Source organism: Lepisosteus platostomus, chromosome 18 (assembly GCF_059453375.1).
Source record: "Lepisosteus platostomus isolate fLepPlt1 chromosome 18, fLepPlt1.hap1, whole genome shotgun sequence".
Lineage (NCBI taxonomy): Eukaryota > Metazoa > Chordata > Actinopteri > Semionotiformes > Lepisosteidae > Lepisosteus > Lepisosteus platostomus.
In genome coordinates this window covers 2808465-2827419 of record NC_142628.1, presented here as the reverse complement: position 1 = coordinate 2827419, position 18955 = coordinate 2808465, and the positions used below count along the sequence as shown (strand labels likewise).

Below are 18955 nucleotides of genomic sequence, written 5' to 3'. Positions count from 1 at the left end.
AGGTGTCAAACAGTGCTGGCACAGGCAATCTGTCAAGATCTTTACATGGAGATAAAGAATTCTATGTATACGTATCAAGAAGAAAAGCAGACTACAGCAAATTCTAAAAATATCAATTTAAATGATTGTAAGGTGTACCCAGCTCTCTGCTGTTTTTAGGACGTGTTTGCATAGACATTGCATATGTTTATTTATAATAAATGTGAACACATGAAAATAGAAGCTTCCTTTAACACACATATGGATTTCCTGAGCCCAGAGTTAGGATCAGAGGTTTAAATGAATGACTGGAGCATTTACCAGAGAGAGTGAATGCAGCAAAAACAAACTTCCTTGTCATGAGGAGTATGTGAGCACTGCTATTGCCAGATTCAGTCTTTCTACTTGACTGAGAAATGCAGAGTTGTTTAAAACTCCCAACAATTACAGGATATTTCAAATGACATTTTCTTGAGTTTTTCCTGGTCTCTTGTCTGCTACATGTGACCATAATGCAATCATTTGTGAGATTTAATAATTTTCCGTTCTTTTCGTGGTGATGATTCAGATCCTCCATCTCAAGTCAATCAACTTCAGATTCATACTGAGGAAAGGGAGGTTACCTGCATAAAGCAAACCTGAGAGAGGTCTTTTCCCAAGGGATCTTTTATTTTCATTTACTATCATAATGTCACTCCTCCAAATTCCGGACCCAAAAGGTGAAACAGAAATCCAGCCATTACTACCTGACCAGTTAAAAAGTGACATGCTAAAGATACTGTTCTCTGACTACACTGGCTGGTGGCAACTATGGGTACTACTGTAAGTGCCAGGTGAAATTAAACTAGTCACATAAAACTAGTCTCCTTCTCACGGCTAACACAGCCTCTTATTAATTTCTCACAACTTTACCATTATACAGACTCCTTACCTGACTCCCAAATTGTGTGCAAAGAAATAGATTAGCATGACAGATAAAATAACTACCTTAAGATGGGTGAGTACAGAAAGATGAAAGTAAAATTAAAAAATACAGAAAAGGCATAAAGTTACACAAATCAACCTCTTGTTAAGACAGTGGAGATCACGACTGGATGAGTTAGTATCTTTGTAATCTTTTCAAATCTGAATTCTCCCAGGCTTGTTCCCCCCTTAGAGGTGGAGACTCTACTCCCAAATACAGCATTATTGTGTCATGTTTGGAAAAATATATTTAATATTTACTCATTTTTGCTAGCAGGATCCTGTTTTGTTAAACATTTGTTTCACAACAGAATATTGTATTATATAACATACCTATCCAGGTATATAGCATTTTATATAAAAATTTATTTCCAGACCTCAGCACCTAACATTTCTAAGGCCTAATATGCCTATGGCATATTGCCGCCCTCTAGTGATTTGAAAGAGACCCTTTTTTCTCCCATCACACTACTGTCCCTCCTTTCTGTTTTATAAATACATCAGTCACACCTTCCTTCATTCTATGACTTCATACTATGTGACACACAGGGCCAGATTTAATTGATCCAGTAACAGCATAGGCTGACTGACACATGGTATTAATTTATATCTCCAAATCCTGAAACCAGCTGACCATACAAATACAAACCAATCCAAAACATATTTCATGTAATTTCAAGGAGATTGAAAACAAATATTCCAAAAATGTATTTTGTTATAGGAATATGCCCATTAAATAAGCAGACTATTCATGCATAATTCGCAAACACCAGTGATATTTTTTTCTGCATCTAGTTTGAGTCCAGGATCAGAAAATGATTTCCTCATAAGCAATCTGATTCAATAGTCTTCAAACCTCTTTCACCATTGCTCCAAAAGCAAGACAAAGAAGGCAGGCAGCTGCATGATCTCTGTCTTCACAGTCTTCAGTCTTGATTTTCCTGAATGGTGAGCCTGGAGGAATAACACCCATCTGGGCATTCTGTGTGTCAGTTCAGTGAAGATAAGCATTTTGCAAAGAGGTAATTCAGCCCCTATTGGCACTTCTTCCTAAAGCCGCAGAAGAATATATGTTATTATTTGTTTTCTTTTCCTCTGGGTCCCCCAATTACAGCTGGCTGCTTGGCCCAGCTGGAACTCATCTTAATGATATTAGAACATTCTGCTATTTATCATTTTAAAGTACAGTTCTTTATATGTCTGTTCTATTCTTGCTACAGAAAAGCACCCACAGAGATAGGTACTATATTTAGTTCACACTGGTGTTAAAACAATAAAAATCAAATGGCCTTGCATAATGGGAAAAACTTATTTCTTGACAAAGAATTATGATCTCTAAATAAAACCCTGTACTATATGAATGCTGTTCAGTCTATAGCGTGGGTCTCCTTCATATTTTGAAGATAATTCAGTTGTAGCTATTAGACAGCCTACTGTCTCTTCACAAACACTAGATGCTCAAATCATTAATTTTGAGAACAGGCAGCTGTCCCAGAACACAGGATGTTACATTTTTGCATGGTTACAACATGCATGTAGAAACAAACAGAAGAAACAGCTGTACATACTGTACCAAAGATAAATACATTTCAATGTATCATTTACAGACAATGACAAACCACGTCATGCAGGAGAAATTTGTTTTTTTAATGTAAAATATTCTGATGGATCTCATCTCCCCACTATTGAAATTCAAAGTAGTAATTTATTTTATTTAGTTCCATATTTTTATTGACAATAGAAATCTAAAAGCAAAAAAAAATGTGATCTATCCAAACTCTAAAAGTTTAAATGAGGTCATGCTTCAATTGGATTCATGCTTTAATTTGGATCATGCAGGACAACAGAAAGAGAAAAAAGCACCATTAATTGAGGACAAATATATATAAAATGAAAACTAAATTTAATTAAAAAAATACTATAATCCTATTCCTCTGCAGTGCTTATGGTTCAACATAAATTATCTTTTGAGAAATTCTTCATTTGTTTTTTCCCCTCTAATTTTCTGAATGATTTGTGATTTGAAAAGATAAACTACACATAATTAATTCAATAATATAATTATGGATACATATTTAAAACATTAATTTAAATGTGCTTTATTTGAAGTGTTTGGGTAATGTAGAAAGCAACCTTCAAATTCTAACTTGCATCAAAAGTTTCTGCCTTTCAGGCAATTGGCACTAATAGATGGAGCTTTTGATTTTAAAATCTCACAAATGCATTGTAGTTTTACAGGGAGAAAATAGTTCAGACTGTTTTCTAAATTTTTAATATCTTCTGCTAGAAAAACATTGGTTTGAAAAACACTGAAAATGTTTGCTACAGCGTACTGACATTTCTTCCCTTAAGGTCTGTGAAGCCAAAACATAAATTTATTAAAATAGTTACTCTAACACACTGAAAATTATTGTATACTACCTGAAATAATGATAAAATACTGCAATAGCATGAAAGATACCCCTCTCAACATTACAAGCTCAGCAGCTTTGAGATGACCCTCTACTAATCCATCCTGAGTACCATTTCTGTCACAGTGTGTAATGCCTAATACTGCCCGTGCCAAGATCTGCATTCTCAGTGGTATTCATTTTCTTCTGAAGAACCTTTCAATTCAGCCATGATAGCAAACATGACAGGCAGCTTTTAAGAGAAGCAGTGTAAAACCACAAAAGATGGGAAACATAGATGGATAAGACTTTATTGATCCCGAAGGGAAATTGATGTAAACATGGTACATGGTTACAGCATCCCTGCAGGCAAAGAGCATTGCCTGTTAAAGTTTTACTGCATTAGTCAAGTCATGCAGTTTGGAAATCTGCCACAGAGAACTGGAAATACTGAATCTCCAGACGCATTCCAAAGCAATTTGCATATAGGAAAGACGTTATTTCACTACTGAAGTGCAGTACCACCAGGGCGATGGACTGCAGCAGTGGACTACTGCTTCATCAGCTAGAGCGAGCAGAAAATTTATGCAAGCTAGATTGATCAAACAAAGCGGTGTGGCTGTGATATATTGCATCACTGGCTCTCTAGCCCCATTCTCTAATCCCAGCACATTCTCTACTGCCAGTCACTTCCTCCCAAATCTCGGACGTGTGAATGCTGTAGCCTCTGATGTGAGAGACTGAGCACTGAGGCAGTGCATCTTTGATTTAGATCTCTCGGCGAAGAGTAGGATCTGACTGCCATCTCTGTGGAAACCTCTGTTTCCACCAGGTCATCCATCATCTGCCACAAGCCAGAAAGATTTCCAGACTCTTGATGGATGAGAGGCCACACTGAATTCTCATTTTTGAAAGAAGAAAATGGAAATAAAAAATGGTTGAGGGTCAAAAGTTTTGAAAACCTTCACATGTGGACTTTTTATAAAATGAAATAACAGCTGAGACTGATTGTTGCCATCAATTTCCCTACGGGATTAATAAAGTATTATCTATCTATCTTGCAGGCTGGAGAAATGATCTATCTGGCAAAAGGTTTTTATAGTGTAGCCACACCCTTTTTGTTTTATTTAAAAGAGAAAACTATCTACCAGCCTAAGCGTCCGTTTATGGTACTCAAACCCCAGACTTCTCACTTAGATGTTTATTGCTTCACTCTCCCTCTGTCTCTCTCATACAGCTGTCAGTCCCCCAGACTGCTTCACCAACCTGTTTTTTTAGGTCAGGTGGGAAGCTGCGTCAGCATGCGTAGGCTGCAAAGGAACAAGTAATAGGTTTATTCCATAAACAAGAAAGAAAACACAATGTTTCGGCTGTGGAGCCTTCTTCGGGTGTAAGAAAGACAGGGCAGTCAGCAAAAATAATATAGCATGGGAAAACAAACCTCTGCCTGCATTCTAGCTGTATTGGCACAGCAGGTGGTAATCAAGCAGATTCTTATCAGTGTTTTTTTTCACACCTGAAGGCCAGACCTGATGTTTTTTTTTTCAGTGGAACAAGTCATAGCTTTATTCTATGCTGAAAAGAGAAAAAAGAAAACACAACTTTTAGGCTGGATAGCCTCCTTTGGGTGTAAGAAAGACAGGGCAGTCAGCAGAGATAATATAAGCCATAGAAACTGGTAATAGAAACTGGGTGACACAAGCAGACCTGGACAGGCTGTGGTCCCACTGCCAGCAGGGAGAAATAGAGACAAAGGTGCACTTCCTACTGCACTGTGACAGATACTCTGGGATAAGAGAAACATTCTTCCCTAAATTCAGAAATCTAATCCCAGAGTTCCCACACCAGCCAGAATCACAACGGGTCCCAATCCTACTGGGAGAGGGAGGAGGGAACTCAATTGAACTGGTAGCCCAGTATGTGATCTCCTGTCACAGCCTGAAGAACAGTGAGTCTGTCTCCCAATAATGCTCCATCTGTCTACAGTATCTGTAAATATTTTATGATATGCCTTTGTTGTAAATGTCTGATATGTCTGTAGATTTTATTTTACTTTTATTTTTTGTTTTGTTTTATGTTAATTTTATTATTCTTTATTTTCTTTTATTGTACCCATCGGTCATGCTAATAAAGCACCTTGAATTAATATAGTATGGGAAAACAAAAGCCAGGAGAGAGGAGGAGGCAGAAGCAGGGGAGAGGCAGAGTGCCCACTCAAGTGGTGCGAGGTCAAGAGAGGTGAGGAGAGGTGTGAAACAAAACCTACAAATGAATAGAGAGGATTAGAATAAAACAAGTCTGTCATTGAGAGAAGGGTAAGGTGTGTACCAAGTTTCAGGATAACTTTAGTTTCTGATGTCTTTCTGCTATAGGAGTTTAGAAACCCTACTTTGAGAATGCAGATGGAGAGATCAGTGTGATCACGGCCATCACAGGTGAAATGAGAAACAATGAGCTTGGAGACATCTTTAATCTTCACAGCCCTAATATGTTCTCTGAAGTGGTCTCCAAATCTTCTTCCTGTTTCCCCAATGTAGATGGCTGGGCATTTGCTGCAAGAGACACAATAAATAAGGTTGCTGGAGGTACAAGATGTCATTTGAGTGATCTGGAATTGTCCTGAGGGGCCTTGAATGAGTGTGGTGTTAGATATGTACATGCAGGTGATACAGCGAGCTCTGTTGCAGGGGAAAGTGCCTGGTGTGATGATTGCTGAGGGAGGTCAAGGGAGCTGTGAACAAGAAGGTTACACAGGTTAGGTGGTCGGCGATATGAGATGCTAGGGCGGTCAGAAAAGAGGGCCCCAAAGGAGGAATCATCCTGTAGGATAGGAAAGTTGTCGGTAATGGTCTTATGGACAGATAGTGTGTTAGGGTGGTAGGGAAGCACCAAAGGAATGCAGTTGTTAGGCCGGGAGTTCCTGATCAAGTTGAACACGGTGTAGGAAGCGAAGAAGCGTTCTTCCACCCAGCTGACAAAAATATTGGCATAGCTGGGAACCATTCTCATGCCCAAGAGAACACATTAAGTGTGAGAACCAATTCTGCAAGACGCATAAGGGTGTGGGAGGGTGGATCAAGCACTGTGCATTTGTTCCAGAGTGTTCTTAAGGGCTATCATTGTGGGGAATGATGGTGTAGACAGATGTGATGTCCATGGTAAAAATTTAGCATTCAGGGCACCGAAACTGGAAATCTTTAAAACGTTGGAGGGCATGGTTGATGTCTTTGATATATGAAGGGAGACCTTCAACCAGCGGTCTCATAAGGCTGTCGAGAAAGGCCAAGATGTGAGTAGTTGGACAGTTGCATGCTGAGACGATGGGGCGTGCAGGGGTGTCAAATTTGTGGATTTTGGGGAGGAGGTAAAATTGGGATACCTGGGGATGTTCATCATCATGCCTTGCTGACTTGCCACATATTGACTGCCCTATCTTTCTCACACCTGAAGAAAGCCCCACAGCCAAAACATTGTGTTTTCTTTCTTCTCTTTTCAACATGGAATAAACCTAGTACTTGTTCCTGTTAGTTTTTAAACTCATTTGTCTCAGTTGTTTAATCTATCTCTGTTACAGTAAGGACTTGCATGCAGAAGTCTGGCGCATGGTGTCTGTGCCTTTCCTGGCTACTTCACACATACCTGTTGAAAGGGAGAACACATTTTTATAGAAGACCACAGCTGTCAGATATTACAGCTGTAACTACAGAGAGCCTCATCCTCTCTGATAGTTATTAGATGACTGTGTGACCTGTCACACCGATGTTGCAGTGAAGATATCAATTGTGAACTTCTGTGAAATCTACCTTATTTATGAGTGCCATTTTTTGTGGCTATATTTCTCAAATGCAGTCCCTAAAGGCCATAAAGAGTCTTTTTGTATTTATTTAACAGCTATCAAACCTTTTTAAAAAAATGATGTCCACTTCATTCTGACTTAGGATAACTGCCACATGTAAATGTCTTCTTATTCTCCTTAAAAGTTATTAGTCCAGATTTCAATTAGAAAAAAATAGCTCTCAAATTATTCGTTATGTCTCCAGGAATGCACCTAAATATCTTTATTTCATGAACTGCTGGACATAGTCAGAAATAACATATTCTGTTCAGACTAATAGTTTTACTTAATAAAATGAAAAGAAAATAAACAATGAACAAAATGAAAAGTGCTGGAGCATGATACCACTACATGAAAATTGTTCTTTTCACAGTAATATTAGAACAGTAGTGCAGAACCACTAATTGAAACAATGAAAGCCCAAATGCGGGTTTCTAAGTCTCCAGGAACTCCAGCCTTATCTATGTTTCTGAACTGACTTAATCTAATGGCAAAAGGAAATCTTTATAGATTATGAAAATCAAAGGTTAAATGTATATCCTATTGGGAAAATTCTATGCATTAGTTTCATCATGTTTTTAAATTCTGTGTAGCCTTTGAAAATAGCTATGTTCTAAGTGGTAGTTTTGGATGTTTCTTAGGTGTGGGAATGCATTTGTCTGGAGAATAACAATCAAGCTTGTCCTTCTTCCAAGACTGTGGTGAAATGTCTGTTATCTCTTCTGCTCTGGTCTACACAGTAACTGCTCATGCAGAAAATCTTGAATATCTCACACTGAGGTAACGTAAATCCCAACAGATCCCCAATTTCCTGCTGACATGAGTTAGGACTTGATTGTAATTCTCAAAACTGATGCACATACTGTATGTGCAAAATTTACAATTATGACTTGAAAACTGAAAGGTGAGTCCTAAGTACTTGCAGCACAGAACCTTTACTATTGTTTCCAAATTTGAATACCTCTCATTTTGGCTTTTACTGTAAGAGGACATCAAGTTCATACAAGACAGAAACGCTGGTCTGAGCTACTGGCTCTTATCTGGAACTCCAATAAATCTTGGTTGCTCCCCCCTCCACAACCACCACCTCCTGTAAGGTTGAAAGTGGTGGCATTGTTTGAAAACTGCCTATTTGAGAGAAAGTGAGACACACCTGGCCTAATTAAATAATCAGCGCATCCAAGGGGAGTGAGATTCCATGAGAATGAAAATAGAACAGAAAATGTTGAGGCTCTTTGTGTAACTGGCCACAACTCTGGATTAGTTAGCTGGGGTTTATGTGTAGCCAGTAGGAGAAGGGAGACCTGTCTGCATTTAAGCTCTAGCAAGGAAAAGAGAAGAGCGAGTGTCTAGATGGTTTCTTAGGCTTTCTGTGCTACAACATCAGAAGACAGGTGCACTGTCTCTGTGGTAGGAGGGTTATAATTAGGAAAAGAAGATTTTTGAAAAAGATACAAAGTGATTTGCAGCTCAGAGTCACTTGTGTATAATATTCAGATGTTTAGTTTATAAGGCTCCATTCTCTCATTTTGGAAAGTGATTAGTACTTCCAATAGAGAAGTTGGAAAAACTGGATGATATAGCGTCAAGCTGTTTTAAATGCACCAGGGACTTTTTGTCCCTCTTTTTGAGGGGAATTCTCCAATTCTGGTCTTCCTACGACTGATTGATGATGGACTGTAAGAGAAATGACAGTGGTTGCTTCTGAAAATATCTGAGAAGAACAACTGAACAATGGATATTGCAGGCTTCTCCAAAAGGGGTTCCATCCTCAACACTGAATGACATTCCACTCAAATTCCACTCAAATGCAAAACTTTAAAGGTGTTGGTACCCTTCTCTCTTTTCTTAAACCCTCTTTTTTCCATTCTCTCCCAATCCTTTTTGTGTACTCAGGTTCTGGTTGAGCATCATGGCCCCAGCCTATGCTCAATTTTTCATCTCTTTAGTTTCCACAGTCCTCCTTTTCACTTCCCTTGGTAGATCTGCCTCTTCCCCAGTCTCTGATGATCACTGTGTCCAAAAGGTGTGTCTACACAGGGTCCAGGGCACCTTGTTCACAGCCTTCATCATCCCTAGTTCCTGCACCGCAGTCGTGGGCATGGCCTCTACAGAGATTGGTTTAACTCTACCTTTACAGTCCCTCTGTTGGTGTACAACTGGGCGGTGTCTGCCGTAAACCCTTTCCTCCTGAAGTTTTCACTCATAAACATACAGTAGATGATAATTCATCTTTTGGGAATCTGCTTAGAATCTGTCTGCATCCATTCATTTCTAGCAAACTTCAGCAAGAGGTAACTTATTACCTATTTCCAATTACTTATGCACAGGCTACTGTTCTGCTACCATAGAGTTCCGGTCTAAAGCTGGTGAAGATTTGGTTGCTGTACTTTCATCTGTTCACTCTCCTGTATTCCATCACCTGCATTCCATCACCTGCATCATACATGCTTTTCATTCATGTCGTTCTCCACCAGTGTTTCTTCTAAACATTGCATATCCAAATCGATTCAATAATTCGCTCAAGGTTTTCCTCAGCTCCTGTAAAACATTTCAGCCAAACAAGCTCTTTTTTTTCCCCACTTTCATTCATTCTGGGGCTCACATACAGTACAGGGAGAATACACAAACTCTACTCAGATAGCACCCTGGGAATTGAACATTGCGAGGCAGAAATGCAAACTACTTCACCAACATCCCACCCATATTATAGTACAATAGTATCCACGCTTTTGCTTAATTCATATATAAAATTGCCTCATTATCATGCATGTTTCTAAACGCCTTTCCTTCTTGGTACCTATCTACAATTTAACAATTATGGACAGGTTGTCTGAGATTAAATTCATGAATGAGGGATATCGCCACCTATGGACTCCTAAGATATATTAAGAGCTTTGTTAATCAAAAAAACAAAAAACGTTGGTGTTTCCTCATGGGATTAGCACCTACCAGAAATCATCACAACAAGCCCCACAGTATACAGTATACAGAAGGCACAATTCCTGGCTCAGAGGTGATTGTGCTGAGAAGACATGAGGTGGTAGTGTGGCATCACGGTGATGCTTTGGAGCATAGAATTATAATAGTGACCTATCATGTTCATACTGCAGTGTTATATGGTTTATGATTTAGTTTGCGCTGGATTTACCATTAATCTCTTAACTATGAGAATCTGGTTTCTTCTTTCCACAGGCTTTGAATTCAATGACTGAACTTTTCACAGGCTTCATTTGTACTGTATATCATGATGTACATGTTAAGTGAAAAATAAAAGACAGCATTATTGCTTATTGGTTAAGCTATTTTGATTGTGGAAATGCTGTATACACTGTGCAAAGTAAAAACAAATTGGAACTTTGTTATATTTTTTCTGTGAGTGTGATATTATTAGCTGTAGATCAGGCAGAATTAGAGTTATAAGACTTATGAACACTGAATGTGCAGTGTAAAATATTTATATCTTAGTTGTAGGAATTAAAATTGTGAAAATTGTGTTTTGGGTTACTGCTTGTAATGTAAAGTACAAAGCCTCAAGGACTGAACTACTGGGGTAGATGTTTTTAATGTGGTAATACTGTTTTGTTGGCATTTCGTACTTTATTTATAGGGTGAAATTTTGGCTTAATAGGTTTTGTAATAATTTCACTGTTGCTCTCCATTATGCAGCTAAACACATTCACATTTGCATTTTGATGCTTCTGTAAATGCTCTGGGCTATCCATGATTTCAAGTGCTTTCCTCAATAACTGATGCAGAAATAGTTTCCTCCCTCAACTAGGTGATTGCAAACCCTCACAGGAATTACTCCACTGCAATTTCCTGGGAGAATTGTATGACTTGGAATTTTTCTTTGTTTAAAGGCGCATTGGAGATTTCTTATTTCAGTCCAATACTAATTTCAATTTAGACAATCTAAACAGCTCACTGTTGTCATTCATAACTCATCCCAACTCTTAAGGTTGCTGTTGCCTTCAAGAGGCATAGAAAAGCTTCAGACACACTCACTTTCCTGGACCAAGATTGGACATCCCTGTTTTAAAGATTTTTAAATATGCATATGGAAAGAACTTATAATGAGAGTAAATCTTGTATTAGAATTGTAATTGATTACCAAATCCATGATTTAGTATTTACATTAAATTTGTGTGATTCTAATGAAGTCTGCTTAAATCCATTTTGATTTTCATCATAGAATGAACCTAAGTATTTTATCCCCATTCTGTGCTTGATTTTGCTATATTTTTCTCCATCTGATTTTAAGACCAATTGCTCTCCCACTCCCCAAATTCTCCTTTCTTGGTTGTACAAGAGGCATGGGTTACAATTATTACTATTACCAGAACATAGCTATTAGTAGTGAAAATCTGACCACTACAGTGCTGTTTGAAAGTTTGTTACCCCTTAGTGTATGCTACATTTTTACCATGAAATTCTTGTTTAATCAAAACTAGTCTTTACTTTTCTAAAAGGAGCAGTTTAAATCTGCAAATCCTTTTACATGTATTGCATGTAATAGAAAAAAGGTAATAAGAATTATGCAAAAGTAAGTAACTACAAGGTTTATTAACTCAGTGAATGAGGTGAGTTTAACCAGCTGCTCAAATAATTGGGTACCAAGGTAACTAATCAAAGAGAACATCAGTGAGTTCAAGTTTGGGTGGTCCAAGGCAATTTGGTCTTACCCATACAGGTTAGTGCATGATCTAAAGACACCCAAGACGACCTCAGAAGACTGTTGTTATTAGTCATCAGCCTGGAGACAGTTATGAAACCATAGAAAATGTTTTGGAATTCATCAGTCTACTGTAAAAGAGTCTACAAATAGAGCAAATTTAAGAACGAATACTTTAACTAGACGTTAAAGTTAAAGTGAACGTCCTTCAAAATTATCCCACTGAGCAACAAGAAAACTCAATCAGGATGTCCAAAAGAATCCCAGTACCATATCCAAGGATCCCCGTATTAATTAATACTGTAAAAGGCCCACCTATCACTTCAACTGTATTAATCCCAGTATTAATTATTTCCTTTTTTTTCAAGTGATGACGGGGTGATTTGTTTTTTGGGTGAACATGCTCTCTCTATTTAGCAAATAAAAATGAATGTATGCAACTAGATTTCATTTACTTAATCACAAGCAGGACATTATTAAGGTCCATTAAAATTTATGTAAAGATCTGTATAATGTCCAAGTAAAAATGATACATTTCCCACAATGTTTTCATTGAATGAGCTGTTGTAGTTCGATTAAGCCACACCACTTTATTTGGTTTGGCTGAAAGTTTGAGAAATCTGCTGTTTGGAAATTGTCCTTGTCCTAAGTCAGTTCTTCTCCAGTGACTAAAAGCAAAGACTTCATCAAGGACCTATCACTGCTACATCATAAGTGTGCTTTCACTAGATGTGAAACTGTTGATGCAAAGTTTTGCTTCTGGTCTCAGTAAGTTGTATTGGATAAAAGTGAAAAAGACATTGTGTCTAAATCTGACTACTTCTGCTAAAATAACAGATGTATTCATTATTCTGTGGCAAAGGTGCACTTTGTTTTGACTTAAATGTTCTTAAGGAAGGTTTCTAAACACCACAGCCCCCAGTGAATAGGCAGCTCGGCTTTGAAGTGAGAGGGTGGAGCATTTAAAGTTAATGTACTACATACAACAAGCTGGATAGCCTGGTCTTTGGGTAAGGCACATACTGTGCAAAAACAGTCAGGGGGTTTTCTATACATGGATGTTATCACTGTTGCTCCTGCTGTAACACACCTGGAGTCATGATATTGTCAAGTGTCTGATGTCTGATAGATGTCACATCCTTAATTCTCTAAAATATAACACATTTCTATTTTCCACACCTGCCTTATTTCTGCCTAGAACCTCCACACATTTCACAATTAGCTTCAGCAAATATACACCATTCCAGTCAAGGTCAAAACCCAGGTAGGGTTCAAATATTATATGGGTACTGTATAGGTGTCTTTAAAAAGCAGAAAAGATTAGACTGAATTAGGAATAATTTAGATTAATATTAAATACATGCTATTCTTCATGTAATTAGCCTTGCAAAGATAAATCTACTTTACATTGTTGTCCATAAAATCTTGCATGTGGAACACTGGATTTCTTAGCCTGTTGTGTTTAAAAAACTGTAGCATTTTATTGTCAGTAGAATTTGTGTGTGTATGAGGTTTGTTCTTGTTAAACCACTCCACTCTGACTGCTCTGAATCAAATGAAACTTAGAATTTCAAAGCCGGAGGATATCCATATGTATTGCTTAATTTGACAAAAAAGGACCAATTGCATTTTTTTATTTCCAGCACCCCTGTTATGTGGCCTGCAGGCATTAGATTCCTGTACATCTATTCAGTCCCTTTCCTAATAGCCTTCACTTGAATTTGAAAATGTCAGACATCGACTTTTCAGTCAGTAACATTTTTAACTGGTTTCCTTCTGTTCAAAATTTGCTGTTTAGGAAATCTGAGCAAATTCTTTAATTGCAGATAAGTTTTATTTTCAGTGATACAGCCTTGTATTTGTGTTTTCAAGAGAATACTAGTACTGTGCATTGACATTATTAGACTGTCCAATTTAGTAGAAAATGTGAAAAATATTTTCAATATTCATTCACTTTCATATTCATGTTTTAACATTCAAAAACTTTGTGTTACTTCTCTCAACCTGCATTTCCATTTGCTTTCCATACAAAGAATTTATCATCTTGTAGGTTTTTCTTCCCTACAATCCATTTCCAAGTACCAAGTGTGCCTTTACTCAAGAGACTGGATATGATCATTGCATACAACCTTTCTACATCAAGGGCAAATTCTGCCATGTAAAATTTGTTTGATAGGGAAAGGGTGTATCAGTCTTTCAGTCACCACACAGTGATAGCATGTAAATATTTAAAGGAAATGGCTGAAATTTTGTGTGAAGACAGGATCAAGGAAATATGAGTCTAAAGCTGTAGGTAGAGTCGGCAGTGAAAATGCAAATGTACTCTCACAAAACAAAATATTTGCTCTTCTAGCACAGTACTCCAAGTTGAAAGTTAAAAAGTCTCGAAGAAAGTAAATGTATTAGTACATACTGCATGTTGACTGCAAATCGCAACCCATCAGTCCAATTTCTAACCTCTTCCAGTACAGGAAAGTGGGACAGCAGGATACACCCTACATGGAATTGTTTGCACATGTGCTATTGAACATAATAAAGATTACTTGCATTTGTTAACATTTTTAATCCCAAAGGATCCCAATGCACCTTTCTTTTTAAGAGGGGACCCACTTCACCCACTCCAGAAGTGCAGCACACATCTGGGTGATATGCAGCAGTCATTAAATGCCAGCAGCTTCACTATACAGCAGACCTGGTTGAGAAGTGAGAAATTATTGAATTAAGGGGTACATTTAAGTGTTGTGAATTAAAAGTGAAAGCTTATTATGCGTTACTTTCCAGTTCATTTGGCTAGAAAGGTACCTGTAGTACAATTGAATTTCAATGTACTACTCATTGTGAACCATGGATATAAATGTGAAATGTCCATTATATATTTATTATACTACTATTTAATGTATATTACAGAATATATTGTTAATTTGTTTGTGGTAGTCATCGGTAGATTCATGCTATATCAATTAATGTTTGTTTTTACGTTTGGTGTATCTTAATAGTGCTGCTTTACAAATACTAAGGCTAGGGCGACAAGACCAAACTAGGTAGATTAGTGAGGGAGGTGCCACATGCCTGCTCTTCATGGAAATTGGGCAATTTAGGAGCCAGTCAAACTATGTATGTGAGAGGTGGAAAAAACAAAACAGAGTACCTACATTAGGTGAAAACAGGGAGACCATGCAAACACCACACTGAAGACTTCTCAGCTTACAGTTGAACTCAGGACCCTAGAACTGTGAGATGGCAACATTGCATACAGTATTAACATATTGAAAGAAGTGTTTTTATATTTCTACTTTTTAAGTATCAATTTTATGCTCATTCAATTATGAATTACTACTTGAATTGCTCACTGCCTGGCAAAAAATGGGACACTTGATGTCTCTGCAGATCCTTCTCAACATCTAACACTTGTAAGTTCTGTACACATAAAGAACAGTTAGTGCTAATTTCACTAGTGTTGTTTCTCTTACTAACATCAATACAAGTCACTGAGTCACTGTTTAAAAAATGTGTAATATAAAAGTGGTAAACATTCTCATCTTGCACTCTTTCAAAAGTTATTTTCCATTATGTACATACTGTACTGTTAATGCCAAAGACAGGCAACCTGTCATCCTCAAAGGTCCCAAAGCAATTAAGAAATCTGTTTGTCGTTCCAAGAGATATTCTCCAAACCATTATCTCATGAGATATACTGAAATAAAGCTGGATATTGTTTTTAAGTGTCCTATAAACTACATGTTTGCTGTAGTGCTGTGGTTCTTGAGGCACCATTGGGACCACACATGTATGTTTTCATACATTAAATTTTCCCCTGACTGCTGTATACCACTGGTGAAGTTGCGGAATTAAAAACAAATATATATTTGCAGAGGTAATTACATGGTTTTCCCACCTTCAAACACCCACTCCTTAAGTGTGTTAATTAAGGTTCCAATATTAAATATTAATTGCTTTGGCATTGCAGTTGTAGAAAAGAGCTTGTTTAGATATCTAACTCTCCTGCAAACCTTGACCCCATTTGTATTTTAATCAACACAGCAAAAAAGTATTAATTACTGTTGTTAGCTTGCTTTTGTTTTTTTACTCCTGGTTGACACACACTCTGTCAAAGAGACTCTTGTTAGCTTCTCTTGCATCAATTAGGCCAGGGCTCCTCATCAGCATTCTTTTTTTGTTTCCAATTGTACAAGACTCTGCTAAGTAGTGCAGTAGATAGGGTTAATTAAGAGAACATGACTGTAAGTAACTGTAAAGTTCTAGTTATAGTCACTGAAACCTACTAAGACCAGCATATTTTCATAATTTTCAAATAAGCATATTTTATGTAACGTATTCTATATAAGCACATTTAAATAAATGTGTCTTTATTAGAGGAATTAGCTGTTCTTTTTTGCAATTTGCAGTTCTGTATTCTTAATAAAATAGTTCAAAACCACACTCTGTGCAGTCCTATTGATTGGTTGTTGTCATATAAATCTTGTAAATTAGCAGAAGTCCCATTAACTTTTTTGCAGTTATACAATGATAAGACAGCAGCTCAACTGATGCTCAGGAGCTAAAAAAAAATACTGAAAAAGATATGATTTGACTGTCTTCTAAAGGTCAAATTTAAAATCATAATTTATGCTTCCTATACAATACTGCAAAACCTAAGGAATTTCTGCTGGGTGAGGAAACTAATTTCTGGTTTTATGCAACCTTGACTATACTATTGAAGTAATACCTCAGTGGCAACAGCCCTCAAACTCTGTTTTTCATCCCACTCTGAGTTCCTTACTTTATTTGACAAATACCTTATTTAATTGATATAATGTACCAGCTCTCCAAGGGCTTTAGAAGATCGCAAATTACTGATACTGATAACCTGAACATCCTTGATTTACATTTTGGGCACCCATATACTGCTTGATGCCCCATCCAGTCATTGCATAGCCCTCATGCACCTCTTATAGAATAGATCCATAAGGTTTCACTGTAGAACTATCAAAACAAATCATGCAATTCTCGCACTTGAGACATTTCCCTAGGTCCCAATTGAGCTTTAAAATTATTTTCAATGATAAAAAACAATGAAAAAAAGATTTTTCGTAATTCATTTATAAATAGCAAATATTTTTTTAGAATGGTTGTATATGTCTATTAAAAGACTGTGCAGTCTTCCCCACAAAGCTGTACAAACACAATATCCAGCCAAGATTTTCACAACAGAGGAGAATGAGCCTTCTGCAGTTGTTTGTCTGCTATTTTTAAACATGTCTTGTCAGTGTGTAAGAGGTCCCACAAAATCTTATGAATGGTTACAGGTGAATACAAAGGTGATGTGAGACAGTATAACATGGGGAAGAGAACTGAGCTTTTGCTGTCATTTTTTTAAGAAACGAAGTGAAGAGCACAATTGTGTCTTTAAGAAAGACTGACTAAATGGCTTATTTGTATTCCAGCCTCCTCTGTCTCTCTCACGTGTGACTGAGCGAGAGTGAGCAAGAGAGAGAGAGGCTGAGCCAAATGCGATGCAGCAGAATTCTGTGACAGACCTGGCATTTATTTGAACAGAGGCAGCCAGCTTGAGAGGGTGAGATGCTTTAGTGCTACAATCACTCTGCACCTACCCCAGCCCAAATCAGGGAGAGAGACAGGAGTAAGAGGTGGGGGGCAAGGAGAACAGACCCCGTTTGACCTTCTCCGCAATCCATATTTGGGAATATCAGTGCTTTTTGTTGTTCTTCTCCTCCTGTGTTCCCCCTTCTTCTTCGCCTGAATTGTGGATGTATATTCAGAAGTGTGTCTTGCATCAGAATTGTCTTGTTTATCTACAGGTCAGAATGAAAGGCACCCTCAAGCAGAGCTGAAGCAGTATTCACAGGACAATTCCCTGGACTGTCACTGTTCTTGCTACTTCAACTCGTTCAGTGAGACTTGGGTCCGGGTTGGACAGGAATTACCCTGCAACTGATATGACAATTTCAGATGCTTTCTGACTTCTTCAGTATGAAGGAAATACATATTTTAGGACATTATAAGGATTTTTAACATGCATTTATATTTATATGCCCATTACTGATTACCATGAGTCTGACTGGGAAAACTAGTTTCCAGAAAAATTCTTTCATTTTATCTGTGACAAATTTCATTTGAATTTAAAAAGCCACCAATGACAAGATGCTCATTTTTGCAGCAGTTATTTTTCTCTTTATTTCTTACTTTTTGTTTCCTCGCTAATGCTTTTGGAAAATACAGAGACAACACTCGCGACGCCTCTGCTGTTATTAAGGCGACACGTGAATGGGTAGCACTCTTTGTATCGGTGAGTGATCTGAAGTTTCCTGTTGTCTTTTTTTTTACTGCTGTGACTTTGGAGATTTCCCAGCCCTTTGGGGTGCCTTGTTTTGAACTGACAGCTTCAGGTGGGTTTAAAGCAAGCTGCCTACTCAACTCCCAAATCAGGAGAACAAAAACTATTTCCTAATAAACCTTCAACAAAATAAGTTTTAAAGAATGTTTTGGGAGGAACATCGCATAATTTAAAAATGATGTATAGTTGAATCTAGATATACTTTAATGTGAAGACCTATGTCAGCACCATTAAGAAAGACTGCATTTTACTTTTAAACACCACCACACTGCAAGTGCCAGTACCACTCCATATTATTTTTTTGCCATTTGTACCTGTAATAAACCTTAGATTTGAAGTGACATTTAAGAAATGAAATTTCAATTGTTACAGTTGGGGAAATGAGATAAAATATCATGAATTCTGTATTAGTCTATAGATTTTCATAAGAGGCAAGTGGAAATTTACCTGTAGTAAGATAATATACGACAATATACAAGACAATATAATATAATATAATATTCACTGAAAATGAAAGTCACTTTTGTTTGTATAATAAAACATAATATTAATGCATATTTATACATTATACTATGATGTATGCATTTACAATATATGCATATAATATTGTATGTATGTGATTTTATGTATACTTATGCATTAAATTATTCATTCCCAACCCACATGGACTGGCACCACCTTAAAGAGTGACATTTTTAAAACAAATACTGCATGTAACATCCTGTCATACCCCTGCATATTTACCCAAATACATATTC

General features: G+C 37.3%; 1 protein-coding gene across 2 annotated transcripts in view; it reads left to right on the top strand.

Annotated features, from left to right (window-relative positions):
- The first annotated feature begins 17390 nt into the window (after nucleotides 1-17390).
- The window catches only part of LOC148645440 (leucine-rich repeat-containing protein 4C-like), a 433163-nt gene continuing 431598 nt past the window's right edge, over nucleotides 17391-18955 (top strand). For both annotated transcript variants that reach the window (XM_088611178.1, XM_088611180.1), the window contains exon 1: nucleotides 17391-18149. The gene's annotated coding sequence lies outside the window, so the exon portion shown is untranslated. The remainder of the gene's footprint in view (nucleotides 18150-18955) is intronic.